The 15,688-nt window shown below is 47.5% G+C and overlaps 3 non-coding genes across 3 annotated transcripts; 2 read left to right on the plus strand and 1 right to left on the minus strand.

The window, feature by feature from the left end:
* Positions 1-4,861: 4,861 nt before the first annotated feature.
* On the plus strand, positions 4,862-4,933 carry TRNAC-GCA (transfer RNA cysteine (anticodon GCA)). Its single transcript has one exon. It is a non-coding gene; the product is annotated as a tRNA-Cys (tRNA).
* A 2,960-nt stretch (positions 4,934-7,893) lies between these two features.
* TRNAV-AAC (transfer RNA valine (anticodon AAC)) lies at positions 7,894-7,966 on the minus strand. The gene has a single exon. It is a non-coding gene; the product is annotated as a tRNA-Val (tRNA).
* A 5,377-nt stretch (positions 7,967-13,343) lies between these two features.
* TRNAT-UGU (transfer RNA threonine (anticodon UGU)) lies at positions 13,344-13,417 on the plus strand. The gene has a single exon. It is a non-coding gene; the product is annotated as a tRNA-Thr (tRNA).
* Positions 13,418-15,688: the final 2,271 nt, after the last annotated feature.

Here is a 15,688-nt window from a genome sequence, read left to right on the forward strand (position 1 = left end):
TCGTTCTGTCATCTGCTACCATTCAGAACAGTCTAGAGCCATCCTCTTTGGAACCCCCTTTCAGGTAGTTGAAAGCAGCTATCAAATCCCCCCTCATTCTTCTCTTCTGCAGGCTAAACAATCCCAGCTCCCTCAGCCTCTCCTCATAACTCATGTGTTCCAGACCCCTAATCATTTTTGTTGCCCTTTGCTGGACTCTCTCCAATTTATCCACATCCTTCTTGAAGTGTGGGGCCCAAAACTGGACACAGTACTCCAGATGAGGCCTCACCAATGTCGAATCGAGGGGAACGATCACGTCCCTCGATCTGCTCGCTTTGCCCCTACTTATACATCCCAAAATGCCATTGGCCTTCTTGGCAACAAGGGCACACTGCTGACTCATATCCAGCTTCTCATCCACTGTCACCCCTAGGTCCTTTTCCGCAGAACTGCTGCCTAGCCATTCGGTCCCTAGTCTGTAGCTGTGCATGGGATTCTTCCATCCTAAGTGCAGGACCCTGCACTTACCCTTATTGAACCTCATCAGATTTCTTTTGGCCCAATCCTCCAATTTGTCTAGGTCCCTCTGTATCCTATCCCTCCCCTCCAGCGTATCTACCACTCCTCCCAGTTTAGTATCATCCGCAAATTTGCTGAGAGTGCAATCCACACCATCCTCCAGATCATTTATGAAGATATTGAACAAAACTGGCCCCAGGACCGACCCTTGGGGCACTCCACTTGATACCGCCTGCCAACTAGACATGGAGCCATTGATCACTACCCGTTGAGCCCGACAATCTAGCCAGCTTTCTACCCACCTTATAGTGCATTCATCCAGCCCATACTTCCTTAACTTGCTGACAAGAATACTATGGGAGACCGTGTCAAAAGCTTTGCTAAAGTCAAGAAACAATACATCCACTGCTTTCCCTTCATCCACAGAACCAGTAATCTCATCGTAAAATGCGATTAGATTAGTCAGGCATGACCTTCCCTTGGTGAATCCATGCTGGCTGTTCCTGATCACTTTCCTCTCATGCAAGTGCTTCAGGATTGATTCTTTGAGGACCTGCTCCATGATTTTTCCAGGGACTGAGGTGAGGCTGACTGGCCTGTAGTTCCCAGGATCTTCCTTCTTCCCTTTTTTAAAGATTGGCACTACATTAGCCTTTTTCCAGTCATCCGGGACTTCCCCGGTTCGCCACGAGTTTTCAAAGATAATGGCCAGTGGCTCTGCAATCACAGCCGCCAATTCCTTCAGCACTCTCGGATGCAACTCGTCCGGCCCCATGGACTTGTGCACGTCCAGCTTTTCTAAATATCCACATCCTCAAGCAACAGGCAGCCCTATTCCACCACTTCAGCCTCGAAAATACCAGCGCCGGATTCCAGGAGGTCTGGAACTGGCTCACCCTATGGCTACCGGATGTGGGGGCTTGGAGATGGTGTATTTTGTATTTCATCCTTTTGGCTGTTATTGCTTTTCTGTTGTTTTTTGTATGCCTACAATGCTGCAGTATGTGCTGTCAGCAGTTGCTAACCCTGCAGCATGGTTACTCAGCCCCGATGTAGCTTACTGACGTACAAAAAAAAGGGAGGACTGTTAAGGAAAAGTTAGCACATGTGACTCCATTTTGGTTTGGGGCCCACCATTGTCTAAAAGCAAGAACATTATGCACCAGGAGGAGTGTTCCTTAGATACTGCATTCCTGTGAAAATCCTCCTCCTTGTCTCCAGCCTGCCTTGACTCCCGGTATCTGTTCTTTGTCTGTCCCTAACTCCCTATCTCCTGGCCTTTGATGTGAGACCTCCCATCCTGATAACAAAAGTTACTGATGCATGGCTTTAGGACCATGCTGTGTAATTAACATACTAGTTTAGCACGAGGAATGCACCAAGCAGGGATAGGTGGTAGATAAGAAAAGGGTTTGTTTATTGGCTAAGGTTTCCGATGCACGAGGGCAACATGCTTTGCTAAAAAGTATATAACCTTTGTACAATCTGTATTCGGGGTCCCCTCCTGGCTAGCAGGGGGGCACCACGCTTGAGCGTAATAAACTTGGTGTTTTTGGGGAACTCTGCAGTTGTGGACTTTGTTTATGTGCCTCAGCCTAGATTCAAACTGTGCGTGTCCTATCAGGTGTAATTCGTAACACCCATCAGCACAGAGCAGTGGTTTTCAAACTGTGGGACAAGATCCCAAGGCCGGTCGTGACCCTGTTTTAATGGGGTCACCAGGGCTGGCGTTAGACTGGGTGGGGCTTGGGTCTGAAGCCAAAAGTCAGATTACCCGCCACCCAGGGCTGAAGCCCTCAAGCTTTGCTTTTGCCCTCCCCCCAGTGGGGCAGGGCTTGGGCTTCAGCTTTAGCTCCCCCCGGCCCAGTGTGGAGGGACTTGGTGTTTGGTCCCCCTTCCCGGGGTTATGTAGTAAGTTTCTTTGGCAGCAGGGGGTTGCAGTGAAATGAAGTTTGAGAAACCCTGGCACAGAGCATCTTCATTACCGAGCTGCAGCAGTGTAGACTCAATGTTTGAAATGTAGACTTGTCCTTGGCCTGAGAGGAAGACTAGACTTGGCTCCCTGGGTGCTCAGGCACTGAAGGTACAGCCATGAAGACACCACACACCAGTCTTCCCTAGTTGGCAAGAACCAAACCTCCACAGAAAGACCCCCATGGTTTCCTAGGCCAGCTCCCTAAGCGCTCAGCCAAAACCACTTAATACAGGGGCTTTTCTACACTATGGTTCTGTTCTCATTGAATGGTCATTTCCAATTGTTTGCTCAGACCAGCTTACCCAGCACACTCACTGCTTTGCAGTTCTGTAAGTGTGGCCATGGCTGAACAGTGAGAATTTCTGCCCGTTTCCCTACTGGCTGGAGCAGGGTTAGAGTGTGTTTGTGGTTAATGATTTTGCTGTAGATTGTTCACTCCCTGCTTTGACAATTCAGACAGTCCCTTTTCTTGTTGTATCTCCAATAGCAGGGGTGGGTTTTCTTTGGGTCACTGAGATTTTTTGGGGAGTTGGTGGCTCCTTTCTTTCCTCACCCTGGAGTAAACCCTAGCTTTTTATTCCATCGGTCATGTTTCATGGAATAACAGCAGCAGCATGAAGAAAGAGGAGAGGGAATATCTCACTGTCAGGGCTGAAGGTGGCCACGTCCCCTCTGTCTGACAGTTGCCATTGCAGGAGAGAAGGTTTCAATGCAATTGAATGCCCTCGCTCAGACTAGAGACACAGAAAGGTTTTGCTGTTCATGGATCTGTGCAAAGGAAATTGTGTCTCTGGGTGAAACTGAGGAGGGAAGTGAACCACACAAACTCACTCTCCTGCTGGTAATAGCCCATCCAAAGTAACCACTCTCTTCACAATGTGTATGATAATCAAGGTGGGCCATTTCCTGCACAAATCCAGGTTCTCTCACTCCCTCACCCCCCTCCAAAAACCACACACACAAACTCACTCTCCTGCTGGTAATAGCTCATCCAAAGTGACCACTCTCCCTACAATGTGTGTGTGTGTGTGTGTGTGTGTGTGTGTTTCTCAGGGGGAGGGGGGGGCGGGTGAGAAAGCCTGGATTTGTGCTGGAAATGGCCCAACTTGATTACCATGCACATTGTAGGGAGAGTGGTCACTTTGGATGAGCTATTACCAGCAGGAGAGTGAGTTTGTGTGTGTGGTTTTTGGAGGGGGGTGAGGGAGTGAGAGAACCTGGATTTGTGCAGGAAATGGCCCACCTTGATTATCATACACATTGTGAAGAGAGTGGTCACTTTGGATGGGCTATTACGAGCAGGAGAGTGAGTTTCTGGGGGGGGGGGGGCGGAGGGTGAGAAAACCTGGATTTGTGCTGGAAATGGCCCACCTTGATGATCACTTTAGATAAGCTATTACCAGCAGGACAGTGGGGTGGGAGGAGGTATTGTTTCATGGTCTCTGTGTGTATATAATGTCTTCTGCAGTTTCCACGGTATGCATCCGATGAAGTGAGCTGTAGCTCACGAAAGCTCATGCTCAAATAAATTGGTTAGTCTCTAAGGTGCCACAAGTACTCCTTTTCTTTTTGCGAATACAGACTAACACGGCTGTTACTCTGAAAACTGCTACAAATTATACCTGGTAGGTCACGCACAGTTCGAATCTAGCCTGAGGCACATAAACAAAGTCCAAAACTGCAGAGTTCCCCAAAAACACCAAGTTTATTACGCTCAAGCGTGGTGCCCCTCTGCTAGCCAGAAGGGGACCCCGAATACAGACTGTACAAAGGTTATATACTTTTTAGCAAAGCATGTTGCCCTCGTGCATCGGAAACCTTAGCCAATAAACAAACCCTTTTCTTATCTACCACCTATCTAAACTAGTGCTAAACTAGTATGTTAATTACACAGCATGGTCCTAAAGCCATGCATCAGTAACTTTTATTATCAGGATGGGAGGCCTCACATCAAAGGCCAGGAGATAGGGAGTTAGGGACAGACAAAGAACAGATACCGGGAGTCAAGGCAGGCTGGAGACAAAGAGGAGGGTTTTCATAGGAATGCAGTATCTAAGGAACACTCCTCCTGGTGCATGATGTGCTTGCTTTTAGACAATGGTGGGCCCCAAACCAAAATGGAGTCACATGTGCTAACTTTTCCTTAACATGGGAGAGAGTTTTCCTGTCAGTGTAGTTAATTCACTTCCCCAGGAGGTGGGAGCAATGTCAGTGGGAGAAGCTATGTCATTTGGTGTGCAAATTGTGGTGTTTACCACATATATGAAGTTTAATCAAACCCCATTATTAAAACCACCTGTGGTCTGGGAGTAGAAAAGGAGATCGCTGAAGCAGGGTCTGTCCTTCAAAGTCCTGGAGATCATGACTCCAGCCCACTGTTGTTATGGGGGTATAGCTCAGTGGTAGAGTGTTTGACTGCAAATCAAGTGGTCTGTGGTTCAAATTCAAGTACCCTCCTATAAGCGCTTTTTTTTTTAAAAAAAGGAAAACATTTTCATTTCCATTCTCCATTATGTTCATGAATTCCACTGTATGAGGATTCTTGAAATGACTGTAAACCCTCAATGTTTCACTGTGCATAAAAACATAGCAAACCTGGCTATCAACTGAAATCATTCCAGTCTTCTGTGTCTAGTTTATGTTTTCATAAATTAAACAAAGGTATAATATGAATACACATTTGCAGATCCGTGTTCTCCAGGGGATATTGTTAGGATATAGATATTCAGGCCTGTCTGTAAAGGCCTGTACTCTAAGAATTTAGGTGTATTCTTATCACTTGGCTAGTTCTAGAGGTATAAAAGAAAGAATCAAAATCACTGTCTGCCAGTGTAAGAGCCTTCTCTTACTGTGACAGTCTGAGGCCCTGTGCTTAGGGCTAAGGCCTTTGGCTAAGCAGCAGAGGCAGCCATAAGCTGGGAAGTGAAAGGTCACCTCCTCAGATTCCAACCTAGTCACATTGAAATCAGGTGCTATTGGGCTGATAGTAATACAATCCTGTCCTGATAATGCCTATCGCCTCCAGAGAAAGGGAAGTGCCTAGAAGATGTAAAAGGAAACTTAGTTTGATAGCATCCTGTCTGGCAAGAACTCACTTATCAATAGCTGGGATGTGAAATCCTCATTTCTGTGTTTGTTCTATCACTGTAGTCCCCATTTCCCTATTGTTTGTCTGTATCATCTCTGTCTAGTTCTGTGATTGTTTCTGTCCGCTGTATAATTAATTTTGCTGGGTGTAAACTAATTAAGGTGGTGGGATATAATTGGTTCCATAATCATGTTACAATATGTTAGGATTGGTTAGTTAAATTTCAGGAAAATGATTGGTTACGGGATAGCTAAGCAGAACTCCTGGGCGGGGAAATTGGAATCATATTTAGCTAAAGGGGGAAATGGGAACAGGGACACAGGTGTAAGGCTCTGTGGTGTCAGAACTGGGAAGGGGGACACTAAGGAAGGAAACTGGAATCATGCTTGCTGGAAGTTCATCCCAATAAACATCGAATTGTTTGCACCTTTGGACTTCGGGTATTGTTGCTCTCTGTTTATGCAAGAAGGACCAGGGAAGGAAGTGGGGGAAGGAATAAGCCCCCTAACAGCTATGCTGTGCAGAAGAACAAGAACCACATCCAGTTGGGGTTCAGGAGTCTGATGAGCAAAGGCAACTTGGTGCAGGCTAAAGTCACCAGCACCTTGCCTCCTTCACATTCAACCAGCAGCTAGGACAAGGACATGGCATGAGAAGAAGACAGTGGCTCTGAGCAGGAATATAGCCACCAAGAAGCTGGCTAAAGCTGCCAAGATCCCCAGGAAGACCACCACGCCCATGTCTAGGAATAATCATCAGAATGCGGTGACTGCAGGGGGGACCAAAAAGGCAGAGAAAAGCCCTCAAAAGGTGTAATCTGCCAAGCCCCAGAAGGTGGTCAAGATCCCACCTAACATCAAGACTGTAGAGCCAACTTCAAAGCACCCAAAGCCAGGGCTAAGAAGGTGCACTGAGAAAGAAGTGAAGAGATTTCTATTGGGATGACTCCTGCTCCCCTAATGGCTCTTTTATGAATCACCGTGGACCACCCAGAGAGATCAAAGTCCTGCAGAACAAACAGCCCCATGGATAGTATCATGAAGTGGTGGCAGTGGGGGGAAGGGTTTCTCTTCCGGAGGGGAAGTGCTGTGTTTTGTGTAACACCTCCCAGGTGTGTGATGCACTGACAGGGCAGCTGCCTAGAGCTCCCACATGAGCTCATTCTCTTTGACCTGCTTCTCTTGTTATTTCAGAACCAGCACGAGTGGGAGTGTGTCCCTGTCACTTCACCAGCTATAGAACAGGCTCTGTCTGCATCCCATCTTTGATTAATCCCACTTTTTAATGTATTCCTATTGTGATACTTTCCCAGTTCTCTGCCTCATTCTAACATTCTGGTCAGAGATTGACTATGGGGAGGAATGGACTAGTTTGCATGACATTTGGTAAGTTGCCATAGTATATGATTGAAAACTCTGCTGGAGGTGGGCAAGAGCCTGTTACAAACATAAAATAACTAAGCTTTACCAAACGTACCTGTTACACATTCAAACCTTCCTGTATACACACAATAGAAATCAACAGCCTCTGGAACAACTCTGACATCATAATAAAAAAGGCTAACAAAGGATGTGCTGTCGTCATCATGACTAAGTTGGAATATGAACAAGAGGCTGCTAGGCAGCTCTCTAACTCCACATTCTACAAGCCATTATCCTCTGATCCCACTGAGGATTACCAGAAGAAACGACACCATCTGCTCAAGAAACTCCAGGCTTATTCACCCTGTATACTGGCACAGCAGTGAAGGCCAGAAAGGAGCAGCATTCTCACTGGAACATGTCCATCCACTGCTCACAGGCAATTCCCAGGCCCACCACAGCACACTATCCTGATGAGAAAGGATCCCACTTGGCCTAACCATTGCTTCTTTTCCTTCCACCCGGAACCCCACTTCTTCTCCTGGACTGCCAGTAGCCATCCCTGGGAAACCAGGAGGCAGGCACAGGATTCTACCTCCCAGCAGCCAACCGCACCACCCCTGGCTTTGGCATAACCAACGGTGACGCTCTGCTAACCCCACTGAGGCACTTAGCTTCTGCCCTGCCTTCCTCAGCATGACTTTCCTCTTTTGCCCTATTCCTGCCTCACTCCCTCCTTTGACAAGTCACGCAAAGGAGGCAGCCGGAAGAGCCGGCCTCCATAGGCCAACGCCCAAGGGCAGAGGAGGCCAAGCCACAAGACTCCAAAAGGTGACTGGCCTAGACCATGTAGATTTCTCAGCCCATTTCACCACCCTCTGTCCTGCGGGGGTCGGGGTTACCCCAGGGAGAGGCCAGTGGTAGAAGTAGGAGCGCCTTGCTGGAGAGCTAGAAAAAGTAAGCCATCATGTTTCTGCCTGGTTTCAAACCAGGGACCTTTGGCATGTTAGGCAAACGTGATAACCACTACACTACAGAAACTCTGTCACAGAGCTCTGCCCCTCCCTTCACATTCCATCCACTTGGCTGGCTCTCACCCGGGCACACACTGATGGGCAGACCTGGAGAAAGTGGCGGCAGCCCTTCGGTAGGTCAGCTGGGAGAGCAAAGGACTGGAGCCGGCGCTCAGGAAGTCGTCTTTATGTCTCCCTTGTGACTCCAGCTTGAAGGAGAGCTTCTTTTTCTTCCCCTTGCCGAGAAAGAGCAAGAGAAGAAAGAAAGCTCAGCTGGGCCACCTGGGTGCACAAGCCCACGCTGCTTTTTCCTGCTGCAGAACCCGAAATGAGGGACTCACGGCGGATAAAGGCACCGCTGCACTTCCAGAAAACAGCCCACCCCTGCACACAAAGGGACAAAACAACATGCCGAAGCCTGGGATTGAAGCAGGGACCTTTAAATCTTCAGTCTAATGCGCTCATGGCTAAGCTACTTTGACAGTTACTAGGTTTGTGTTTGGCCTGCTGTTTCTCTGTCTGGGATGTTTTTGTCAGCCATGGCACACAAAAAAGACCTCACTGTGAGTGGCCCATGAAGGCAAGATGAATTTTTGCCTGTCTTGCTCAGCTTGACTTGCTTCCTCACCCCATTCCTGTCTTAGTTCCTGGGTTACCTGGTGGCTGAAGGCGACTGGGGCCTAGCGGCATCGGGAGGAAGTTGGGCAGCTGAACCCTGGTGGCAAGAGTCCTGCTGCCACTTGGCACCCCACCCTGTATTCCTGGCTTTAACTACTGGCCACCAGGGACTTGGTGCCCAGCAGCACAGGGGAAGGAGGTGGACAGAGCTACCCTCGCCTTGAAGCTCAGGCTCATTAAAACATATGTTCAGTCTATGATGGCCAATGAAAGACCGACATCACTTACTATTTTATCACTTGAAAATGCCATTGGCGAGTCTTTGGATCTCTCTAATGCTGCGCTTCAATTCATGAGGACAAAGTCGAGAAAATGACCTTTGAACTAAAGGACTCGGGTTAACAGTCTAACGCTGTTTCTCACTGTAACACTAGTTAAGACTGGTCCACCCTGTGTTGGTGGCCGTTCAATTTCTAGATCTTAGTATATTTCAGTTACTGTTAAAATTAAAAAAAAAATTCTATATGCTTAAAGGAAATAAACTTTTGTATTTAATCATAGAATCATAGAATATCAGGGTTGGAAGGGACCTCAGGAGGTCATCTAGTCCAACCCCCTGCTCAAAAGCAGGACCAATCCCCAATTAAATCATCACAGCCAGGGCTTTGTCAAGCCTGACCTTAAAAACTTCTAAGGAAGGAGATTCCACCACCTCCCTAGGTAACGCATTCCAGTGTTTCTCCACCCTCCTAGTGAAAAAGTTTTTCCTAATATCCAACCTAAACCTCCCCCACTGCAACTTGAGACCATTACTCCTTGTCCTGTCTTCTTCTACTACTGAGAATAGTCTAGAACCATCCTCTCTGGAACCACCTCTCAGGTAATTGAAAGCAGCTATCAATTCCCCTCTCATTCTTCTCTTCTGCAGACTAAACAATCCCAGTGCCCTCAGCCTCTCCTCATAAGTCATGTGTTCCAGACCCCTAATCATTCTGGTTGCCCTTCGCTGGACTCTCTCCAATTTATCCACATCCTTCTTGTAGTGTGGGGCCCAAAACTGGACACACTACTCCAGATGAGGCCTCACCAATGTCGAATAGAGGGGGATGATCACGTCCCTCGATCTGCTCACTATGCCCCTACTTATACATCCCAAAATGCCATTGGCCTTCTTGGCAACAAGGGCACACTGCTGACTCATATCCAGCTTCTCGTCCGCTGTCACCCCTAGGTCCTTTTCTGCAGAACTGCTGCCTAGCCATTCGGTCCCTAGTCTGTAGCTGTGCATTGGGTTCTTCCGTCCTAAGTGCAGGATCCTGCACTTATCCTTGTTGAACCTCATCAGATTTCTTTTGGCCCAATTCTCCAATTTGTCTAGGGCCCTCTGTATCCTATCCTTTGCCCTCCAGCGTATCTACCACTCCTCCCCGTTTAGTATCATCTGCAAATTTGCTGAGAGTGCAATCCACACCATCCTCCAGATCATTTATGAAGATATTGAACAAAACCGGCACCAGGACCGACCCCTGGGGCACTCCACTTGACACCGGCTGCCAACTAGACATGGAGCCATTGATCACTACCTGTTGAGGTTTTGATTATTTCTGGCATGAATAAAAACAGATGTACAGATCCTAGCCTGCAAATGTATCACCTTATATGACAGAGAAAATCATGCATACAAATTCTGCATCAAAATAATGAAATGAGTTGCAAATGCAATAAAAATAAAATATTCAGAAGTTTAACACGTGAGGTGGGGCACCGCAGACGCTTCTTGCCTGGGGTGCCTTTTGATCTAGGGGAAGCCTGTCAGGGAGAACAGGAGTTAGTTTTACATACCTATTTTCAGGCTGTAATCTGTGGGCACCCTGCCCTGTGGGAGGGATCCCAGTAGCCCAGACTCAGGGCTGGAATAGGCCCCTGTTTCAGGGGGAGGCTGCATTGTTTAGAACAGGGGTGGCCAATCTGAGCCTGAAAAGGAGTCAGAATTTAGCAGTGTACATTGCCAAACAGCCACAGTAATATGTCAGCAGCCCTGCATCAACTCCACCCCCCCAGCTCTCACTGCCTCCCACCCCCCGACTGCCCCTTCGATCAGTGTCTCCTCCCTCCCAGCACCGCCCGATCAGCTGTTTCGTGGCATGCAGGAGGCTCTGGGCGGAGGGGAGAGGAGCGAGGGCACGGCAGGCTCAGGCGAGTGGGCTGGAAGGGTTGGAGTGGAGGCAGGGCCTGTGGAAGAGCCACAGGTTGAGCAGTGAGCACCCCCGGCACATTGGAAAGTTGGCATCTGTAGCTCCACCCCGGAGTCAGCACCTACAGAAGGAGCCGCATATTAACTTCTGAAGAGCCGCACATGGCTCTGGAGCCACAGGTTGCCCGCCCCTGGCTTACAGCAATCTGATGCCTCAAACAATCTGTCTCTCCCAAAGTGTTGGATCTGCATCCCCAGAAGGCTCCTGCACTGCCTCCCCCCTTTTCACAGTCTATAGAAAGGAGCAGCATCAAGGGTTAGTGATGAGCGACAAGGTACAACATGGGTGGCAGAGGCTTCAGGATCCCAGAGTGTTTCCTTGTCTGGGGCATTTTGAGTGAGATCTCAGGGACACATTGTAAGGCAGAATCCCAGGAATATATATGAAAGGAGCATAGGGCCATAAGGACGTAAGAACGGCCATACTGGGTCAGACCAAAGGTCCCTACAGCTCAGTATCCTGTCTTCCCATAGTGGCCAATGTCAAGTGCTTCAGAAGGAATGAACAGAACACGTAATCATCAAGTGATCTATCCCTTGTCGCCCATTCACAGCTCCTGGCAAACAGAGGGTAGGAACACCATCCCTATCCATCTTGGCTAATACCCATTAATAGGCCTATCCTCCATGAATATATCTGGTTCATTTTTTGAACCCTGTTTTTCGTCTTGGCCTTCACAATATCCTTTGGCAAGGAGTTCCACATGTAAACTGTGTGAAAAATACTTCTTTTTTTTTTTTTTGTTTTAAACGTGCTGCCTATTAATTTCATTTGGTGGCCCCTAGTTCTTGTCTTAGGAGAGGGAGTCAATAACACTGCCTTATTTCCTTACTCACGCCAGTCATCATTTTATAGACCTCTAGAATATCCCCCCTTAGTCGTCTTTTTTCCAGGCTGAAAAGTCCCAGTCTTATTAATCTCTCCTCCTATGGCAGATGCTCCATACTCCAAATCATTTTTGTTGCCTTTTTCTGAACTTTTTCCAATCCAATATGTCTTTGAGGTGGGGCGACCACATCTGCATGCAGTATTCAAGATGTAGGTGTACCATGGATTTATATAGAGGCAATATGATCTTTTCTGTCTTACTATCTATCCCTTTCTTTATGATTCCCAAATTTTGCCACATCACTGTTTACCCCTTTTTCCAGATCATTTATGAATATGTTGAAGAGTACTGATCCCAGTACCGACCCCCTGGGGGACACACTATTTACCTCTCTCCATTTTGAAAACTGACCATTTACTCCTACCTTTTAACCAGTTATTGATCCACGAGAGGACCTCCCCTTTTATCCCGTGACAGCGTAATAGAGCAGAATAGGGTTTCCTTGGAAGGGGGAGTAAACTGAGAACATATCAGGAGGTTGTACACATTTATTCTCCTGGTGAAAAAGTGTGTCTGATACTCAGCCTTTGCTGCTCCTGCCGGCTGTGACTGCTGAGGACATTTTCCTTCTCTCCTCCTGGGTCTCTCTTCTGCCAGATTCTTGGCCAGTGCGGCCGCCCTGCAGGCGATGGCAGAGCAGTTTGGTAATAGGCTGCCGGACTCACCACATAAGAGCGCAGCTGCTACAGCAGCTTGACTGATCATGGGCCAGGTCCTGCAGCCCTGGCAGCCCAGGATAACCTCCCACTGATGGCAACGGGAATTTAGCCTTTGTAACTAGCTGCTTGTACCTGAGGTCTCAGCTATGAAGTAAGGTGGTGGCACACACAGCTTCATCCAAAGAAGTGAAGGATGTAAGCGAAAGAAGAAAGTTGGCCACCTGGGGAGCTGCTGCAGTCCCATAAGCACAGCTGGAAGGGAGAAGAGGAAAAACTCCCTGAAGTGCTCAAAGCAGCACCGAGAAAAGGAAGTTTGTCAGTGAGATCAGTAGCAATAAATATGAAATGAAGGAGTGCTTTCCCCTCTGTGATGCCATGTTCGAATTATGTTACTTTACGATGAGATAAAGCTTGAAATTTTCCTGCTGTAATTTCAGGATGGGTCTGTAACCATAATTGTTCTCTGTGGGAAGTGGCCTCTAGATAGTGATCTTTGGGAAGAGCTGGCTGAAGAACCTTCCTACGAACCAGGAGATCATGGCTTGGCCTGCCAGTTCTTCCTTGCTGAACCTGGCTTGTCTGCTAGGCTCGTCTTTTTGTATCTCTTCTCATAAAAAGAAAAGACCTCACAGCACAATCCTTGTAAGTGCTCATTCAGGACGGAGAGAGCTTCCTTGTGGCGAAGTCTTGGAAAGTGGCAAATGCTAAGTCTGAAGCTGATGGAAAGGTACCATGACTCAGAGTTGAGTTGAAGTTGCTGTGACTGAAACCCAGAGCACTAACCACTCTAGGATCACAGCAGCTTGTGGGAGAAGCGCATGTTAGAAGCCCTCTGTCAACTCAGCTGTGGCTTTCCATGCACAGAGAGCCAGCCCGCTCAAGGTCTGCAAGTTTTGTGGGGAATGGGGAACGTCTGTACTTTGGCATTTGAAGGTGTTGTCTTGGACCATCAAGGGGAACAGTTGCAAATAGATAGTTGAGGAAGGCACCATGGCTTAGTAGGTTAAAGCACCTGTCTTGTAAACAGGAGATCCTGGGTTCAACTCCCAGTAGTGCCTTGTTGTACAGCTTTTGTCTCCTCTGCTCATGTTTTCCTCTGTCTTCCTAGGAAACAGAAGAAACCTCCCTTGGCAATGTAAGTAATTGCTTCCTAAGGAAAAGGCTTCTTTGCAGAGGAGCGTTGTTGCCTCCTCTTGTCACTTTTTGGTCAATGTTTTTTGTTAACGGAGAAACCTGCTTTTGACTAGCCATACCCATGCTTGCAAAAGGAACAGGTCTTTTTGCTGACAAGTGTTGAAAGGAGGCATTGGATGAACATGGAAACAAGGTAAAGGTTGCTGTAACTCATCTTGCAGGCACGGCTGTTGAATCTGGGCTGCCTCTTACAATACTGTGCTAGTGACAAGTAGCAAAACCCCTCCAGGTGCTGTGATCACTTGGCCAACAACATGCCGTGACACACTATGGACACACTATGGTCCATGTTAAAGAGCTTTCCCTCAACCCTCCCGCTTCCCTGGTTCTTGTCAAGCAAGCAGCAAAAGGCCAGAAGTCCAAAGCACAGACAATGCGATGTTTATTGGGGTTAGTTTCCAAGCAATCATATTTCGGAGCCCTTCACACCAGTTGGGCTTATCTCTATAAGCCAATAGAGTCTGTTCCCCAGTGTTCCCTTCCAAGCTCTCATGCCACAGAGCATTTACCCCGTATCCCCCTTCCCAGCTCTGACGCCGCAGAGCCTTGCCTGTGTCCCTGTTTCCCATCCCCCCCTTAGCAAGCATGATTCCAATTTCCCCTCCACTTCCTGTTTGACCCCAGTTTATATAATAATATTTTCAGCTATATCTTAACCAATCGTTTTACTGAAATTTAACTAACCAATCCTAACATATTGTAACATAATTCTCTAACCAATTATATCCCACTACCTTAATTAACTTACATCTAGCAAAATTAATTATACAGCAGACAGAAACAATCAGCGAACCAGACAGATTAACAATAGAAAACTGGGGGGCATAAAGATAAAACATACAGAAATGAGGGTTTCACAACCACAACCATTGATAAGTGATTTCTTGCCAGACAGGATGCTGGCAAACTAAGTTTTCTTTAACCATCTTAAGATCCGTTTCTTTATCTAGTGGTGATGGGCACTTTCTGGACAGGATCTTCTTCCTATCCGCTCAGTACCACCTTATTTCAGTGTGTCTGGTTTGGGATGTGACAATGTGACCATACGCTTCCCAGCTTATGGCTGCCCCTGCTGCTTGGCCAAAGGGCTTAGCCTAAGAACAAGGCCTCCGACTATCCTAGTGAGAGCAGGCCCATACACAGGTGGACTGTGATTTTGATTCTTCGTTTTTATACCCCTGTAACTAGCTAAGTGATAAAAATACACCTAAGTGCTATAGCAGTCTCACATGTAGATAGAGCAAGGCCAGAGCTGGCTCTGGTTCGCACTGTGGATGCTCACACACAAAAACAACAGCGATGACAACACGCTAACGTTTCTGTAGTTGACAGGATTTGAACCTGCGTGGGGGGGACCTCCCACAAGGGATTTCAAATCCATCACCTTAATCACTCGGCCACAACTACTTGATGGACAGCTGCTTAGCTACACTATGATTCTGTTCTCACAGAATTGTCCCTTCAAATTGCTTGCTCAGACCAGCTTCCCCAGCAAAAGTGTGTCCATGGCGGAACAGCGAGAATTTCTGCCCATTTCTCTTCCAGCTGGAGCATGATCGGAGTATGTTTGTGGTTAATGACATTGCAACAGATTGTTGTTCATTCCCCACTTCGACAAGTCAGACAGTCCCTTTCCTATTCAAATCTCCAGCACATCGCTTCAATAGCAGGGGTCAGGATTTCTCTGGGGCACTGTCAGGGATGCAGGTAGCTACATCCCGTCTGTCTGAGTATTGCCATTGCAGGAGAGAAGGTTTCAATGGAATTGAATGCCCTGGCTCAGACAAGAGACACAGGGAGGTTTTACTATTCATGGATCAGTGCAAAGGTAATTGTGTCTCTGTGTGAAATTGAGGAGGGAAATGAAACATTCACGTGGTGGCCCAATGCCCAAAGGAATGTGGGTGAAGGACTCGGGCTGAGAAATGATTTAACAGGTTTGTATCAATTTCTTGCCCTGATTAAAAACTATGGCTAAAAGGCAGCCGTTGTTGTTAGTACTTGTACCTGTGTAGGGACACCCGGGTGGGTGTCAAGTCCATGGCCTTAACCAGGGGTAGTCGATTATTTTATCAAGGTCCAAATTTCTTGGTCAAGGTATAGTCGTGGTCTAGATTCCAGAGAAAATAATACAC

The sequence above is a fragment of the Lepidochelys kempii genome, chromosome 28 (assembly GCF_965140285.1).
Source record: "Lepidochelys kempii isolate rLepKem1 chromosome 28, rLepKem1.hap1, whole genome shotgun sequence".
In the NCBI taxonomy this organism is placed as follows: Eukaryota; Metazoa; Chordata; order Testudines; family Cheloniidae; genus Lepidochelys; species Lepidochelys kempii.